The following is a 6,000-nucleotide window of genomic DNA, read 5'->3' as shown; positions in this document are numbered from 1 at the left end:
CTAACTCAAAGTCAAGTTCTGTATTCAACACCTTGATCCATAAGGCAATGAAAGTCTAATGATACACAATTCTAGCCACAAATACTTCCAGTAAGTAGAACAGGCTCCTAATTGCTTGTGACAACAACCTATGTCAGAGCCAGTCAGTTAATATCTGGCAAGATCCAGATGAAGATCTGGGACCATCTAGTTTACACACACTCTCTTCTGGAAGTGTAAGGACAGCATTCTTTCTCTTGTTTCAAGGCAAAATCTGAGTATCTGAGGCAATGGCAGGAAATGGGGCAAACACCTCATGTCTGGCAGTTTGGTAAACCTGGACAGATTTACTTGCAAGCCTTTCCAGATCAAAATCAGGTTCTGAGTCTCCTCCCTGCTATTTTTGCCAAAGCAGGCACTATTGTTGTGGCTTGGTGGTTATCTGGCAGGCTTTTCTGGAATTCTGTGATGTCATGACTGTCCAGAGAACTATTGGTGCAGGTTAATGTGCACTCCCACATTCATAGGCTTTATCTGACAAGCCTGCTGCGGCAAATGAAGAGCCTGGACGTAGCTTGATGCAAGCGAGATGTCGATTTATTTTACACAATCACGAGTTTATATATGTTTTCAGAAGCTGCGCACTTTAAACAGATTGGTTCTTTAAGCTAAGCATTACATACTAGGCAATCCCTGATTGGTGGTTAACTACAGAGGACACTTTCATCAATTAACAGCAAGGTGTTACCTCTCCTTGGTGCCATCCGTTCCTCATTCCCGGCATGACTCATCCTGTTGATTGTTTTCTGTTCACATTCCTTGTCCTCCCAGGGTTTGTGGCCTACAAGCTCGAGCATATTCCTTTCAGCTAACTGATTGCCACTTTATGGTCCTGATTTCCAGGCCCCCTCCTGCAGCCTGCCTCTCCCACCACCTGCCCATGGCCCCAGGAGCCCCACTTTGTCTCAGCCTGTCTCATCTCAGTGAACCTCTCTAGGCTTTTTTTTTTTTTTTTCCCCTGGGTGGTCCTTGGATCATCCTTTATATAATCGATGAACATAAGGATGGGTACTTTTGAAACACAACAACAACCGAGACCATTTTTACATAATATTGATCACAATACGTCATAAACCAATCTTAAATCTTTGGGGCTTAGATTGTTCCAGTAGCCTCACACTAGCAGCCATGGTAGATCCAGTTAGACAGATCAGTTGAACAAAGCACTACAAAAGATTGTCATCCAGCCCTGTATGAGATGTATAATGCTGGTAAGCATATGTTTCAGATGTACCTGGAAAGTGACTACTAAGAAGCATCTAATGAGCTGTGGCGTTGTAAAGCTCGTATCTTTCACAGGTTGGTATGGACACTTCAGAGACTGGACTTTTCCATTGCAATTATTTTTCCTTAGATGCCCATTTATTTGCTCTCAATTCATTGCAGTACCTCCAGTGTCAGCTTGTCCCAGAGGGGGTGTTGTATTTTAGACAGTAAGTTGGGTTGCAGTTGGTCATTGAATTTGTGTTTGGCTCATTGCCAGGAAATAATAAATTCATCTTCTCAGTTCAATAGCCCAGAACTACTTCTGCATATTCAGTGATTTAGTACGTATTTCCTGGTAACTAAAAAACAATCACATAAATTAATCAGGAAGGTCAGAGGTCACGTCTTCCATTCAGTCAGCATTCAAGCTGCAGAGTCCCTACTTGCCTAATATTAAGACACCTGAAGGAGATGTTAATTGTACATAGGAAAAACAAGCAATAAGGGAGTTTCATGTAGGAATTTTTAATGTACTGACTGTTCTACCTACATTTGCAATTTGTGCCAAGGTCGCACTGATTAGAACTTGTGAATCAGTGTTTATACATGTACAATATGCACAGTTTATAACAGGTTTTAACTTGTGGTGTGGCTCAGAGTTTACAGCACTTCTTGAGTGCTGAAATCACATATCTCTCAATCTTGACAAATCCTCACATAGGTCAGACCAATTATTTCACGCCTTGCCACTAAACGGCACCTTGCTGCTGTGCCACTAAGAACATTACAGCTTGGCCTCTTAGAGGCTGATGTTTATACAAATGATGAAAGTGCCACAAATAGCGGGAGGTCTTCTGGGATCAGCTCCCTGGAGCCTGTTTCCTACAGTCTCAGTCCACAGGCACCCTCTCTGATCTGGTGCTATGAATGGATTGCTGCACAAAAGTAGCACTGGGAGTTATATTAGCTAGGGAAATTGAAGCTAACACATCTTTTCATTGAGGAATATTCCCTAACCACCCTCTTTGACTTTTCATGCATGCATTGCAATTATTGTGGTAAACTTAGCATTATGTAGCTCACATAAGATTTCTATACCATTTGTGTACTCTGCAAGATTTAGTGGAGAGAGAAGTGCTTAACCTTCTGAATAGGGGGGCACAGTGAAGTGGAAGAGATGGGAACAGACCCTCTTGCTGAAAAAGAAAGCAACCTGATTTTGCTATAGTCATCACTGCGGTGATGCGGCCTTTCCTTAAGCAAATGGAGCACGTGGGACCTTTGCAGGAATAGTACAGCATTGTACTAAGCAAAATTGTAACTGTAAAAGACCGTCAGGGGCAAAAAACTAGAGGATTTAGAAAGATGATTTATCTAGTTTTCAGGAAACAGGGAAACAGACACATTTCACAAACACATAACATTTACAGCTGAAAGAATAGACAACCTTAAAACTCAGAAACACAAAAAATTAGTAAAAAATTATATGTTCCTGGGCCACAAGACAGGGATTGTAAATCAGCTTGTCACAGACAAGGCAAAGAGACGAATACACTTAGGATTGCAGCTACATCACCTGATGTCATAGCTCTCTAGAGTCACTATTTCTCACAAGTACTTTTTTTTTTTCCCCCATTATTCCTCACAGGGCAACAGATCCCCACCCATGTGCAAACTGAGGCACCTAAGTTGATCTTTAAAATTATTAAAGTGGTACATGTGATATGTGCATAAGCCCAGAAAAATATCTTTTGTAAGTATATAAAATGCTTTCTACAATGTGACACTTGGAAGCAAGGGAAGCAAGGGGGGGTGGGGGGGTGAGCAGGGGGAATCAACTATGTAAACTAAACTGTTAGGGAAGAAAACAATTGGTAGAGGAAATTTGTATTAATTGCTGGAAAGGGTGAAACTAAGAAGGGAAATCAGCGTGTCACAGAATCTGTGCAGATGATCAGGACTTTTACCCAGAGCTGAAAGTCCACTTCAATTTTACCTCAACTAATAGATGAACACAGAAGGGGTTGCTAGAAACTGTTTTGAACATTCTTTTGTGCATAATGTGATCTTCAGGTGAAAGGTAATTGAGAAGAATTCACAACTTCCTTGACACTCGAAAACAACCCTCCAAACTCGGTGCTGCCAATGACTCCATAGCTAGCACAGCTAAGAAATCCTGAAACAGCATTGAAAAATAATTAAATTTAGGTGCATCTTTCCAGGTTTTTTTAACAGCATCCCCACTACTGAGCTTCTACCAATGTCTTTGCTTTGGTAGAATAAAACTTTGTCTCCATTTAAATCTTGTCCTGTGTTTTGGGAAGTTTTTGTTTTTACATGGATGTAACAAGAACACTTTGAAGGCAACAAATCTAAATCAAGGGATGTTGTAGTGTCTGCAACCCAAGAGAAACCTGAAGATTGCTCAGATTGATGTGCACTTGCATTTGTCGATGCCAGTAAGAGCTGTATCATGAGAGGTCAAGTGAGGAACAAAAGACTTCTCAATTTCCCTGATGAGTGCCCTTTCCTTGTGCTCTTCTGGCAAGATGCAAAGAGTAAAGTGAACTCAAATAGAGCTGTATTCACAGCTCCAGGCTGTATTTTGAAAGCCAGAGACAGTCCTCAGTAAGAAAAGACAACTGAGATGATACTTTGCCATGTCTGAAGTTATCTACTTGTGCTTTTTCAAGCAGATTAATTCCTGCTTGTCTTTAGACCTAAGTAAGGGACTTCACATTGGCAGGAACAGCATCTCTGCAAGAGCCACCTCAAGTGCCCAGATATGATTAAGCACAGAGGACTGATGAGGAGACAGAGAAACACTGGTGTTAACACAAAAAAGGACAATAGACTTACATGATTTATCACTAACATATTTTGCCAAGTAGCATCTGAGACTTAAAGCATCCATCTCATGTATACAATTTCTTAGTGCTTTGTCAGGGTAATCGGTAGAGCTTTAAGGTGCATATACAGCATACATGTTTCCTGCTGCACTCCCTTTTTTATCACAAGAGCACTAAAAACTGCCCCTTGTGTCGGGAGAATGAACCCCATTATCTCTTCTAAACAGCTTTCCTGCAACTTTGGGATACACCTGAACTGAAAGCTTCTACTTCTGCATTTTATTCCTTCTTTGCAATAAAAGCAGAGCACCAAAGAGTGAAGATTTTAAGCCCACCATGCTCCTCTTCAACAAGGTACACTTTAGCCACACACAGCTTAACTGGATGTAGTCCTCTAGCCTGCTTTGTTTAGAGGGGAGAACTAATAGACTGAGTCATTCCTTCTAGTCTTAACCTCTACCATTTCTTTGCATACTGGAGAGAGAAAAAATGTTGTATAGGAATCAAGAAAGATCTTTCGTAGAGAAGAAAGTCTGTGTAATTTCAAATGGAAAAATAAAAAACAGTTACTTCAGCAAGACACCCTGTAATAATGAGGGAAACTAAAACATTGTCTATTAAGCTGTGATTGCTATTTGCCCATTCCTCTTGTGATGGACATCTTTGTGTGCCCTGTAATAAATTTTTAGTGGTGCATTAGTGACCCTATTTTCCCTGCATGTGTAAGAAAGCAGGTAAGAGGCTGCAGGGGGTGATACGGATCCAGTCAAGACAATCTTATTGTTGTTATCCAAAGAGTCACAGAACACACTTACTGTTACTTCCCTCTTCAAGGTGAAGAAGGCACTTTAAGGACACTCTGCAGTTACTTGGCCAAGCTTTCAGCCTGAGGCGAGGGAGGTGTCTGCTGACTTAAAGTGTTAATGTTTAATGAAAAAGCTCTTCTACTGTGACACCACAGAAGTGGGATAAATGTCAATGTTCTCAAAAAAACTTACTCAGTTCAAAGATCAGGAGAAGTAGGAAACATTTCTTGTTGCAGTGTGCAGGCAAGCTGTACCTTACCCTGCCTGTCTGGTCTCTGTAGCTATGTCCACAATAACAGCCCACACCAAGAAGTAGCTTAACGATTGGTGTGCACCCAAGTCATACTCCATGTATCCACATCATTGGCCAAGGAATACTCATAGCTGAGACTTCAATGAACTGAGCTTAGAGTTTTAAATAACACCAGCCTCTTCAGCAGACCATGTCAATTCCCTTCGAGGAGGCATCCTGAAGCTGATTTCAGCCTGTGTCAGCCAACAAGCACAACCAAAAGGGCATTGAGTGCCAGGTCCTTGTGTTCACCTGGCCTATTTAGATTATTTTAGATATCTTCCTTTCAGATGAAAACAATTGCCTTTGGAAGTTTCTGTTTCTCTCTCCTGACTTAAAATGGAAGAATTGCTCGTTAGATCAGACACAGAAATGTAAAGCATATGTCTAGTCAGATGAATGCCACTCCTAATGATGCTTGAGGGTATTCTGTAGGATTATTGAATGCAGCTTCTTTCTCATTCTTTAGGTAAGGCTACTGCTCATACTACTCCTTTATCTCTCATTTTTATTCATCTGCAAGCTTGAAAGTCTGCCATAACTTTTCACATTGATTTACATAAAGGCTGTGATCTCCTCCATACCATATCTTTCCACTAGATGGAAAGGTAGGATGAAAAACCCAACAGCCATTTAAAAGACAAATACCCACGCTTAATAATTAAGATCCAGGTATGCAACAATATTTATCAAAGAACACCCTCACTTAGTCTATTGCATTTATAGCCATCACAATTGTGCTGAAGCTAATAAGGACACACAAGGGAATTTCCTAGATGGGAAAGACCGACAGCTTTAGATGTGTGTA

This window comes from Falco rusticolus, chromosome 6 (genome assembly GCF_015220075.1).
Source record: "Falco rusticolus isolate bFalRus1 chromosome 6, bFalRus1.pri, whole genome shotgun sequence".
In the NCBI taxonomy this organism is placed as follows: Eukaryota; Metazoa; Chordata; class Aves; order Falconiformes; family Falconidae; genus Falco; species Falco rusticolus.
Note: the sequence above shows the minus strand (reverse complement) of the source record.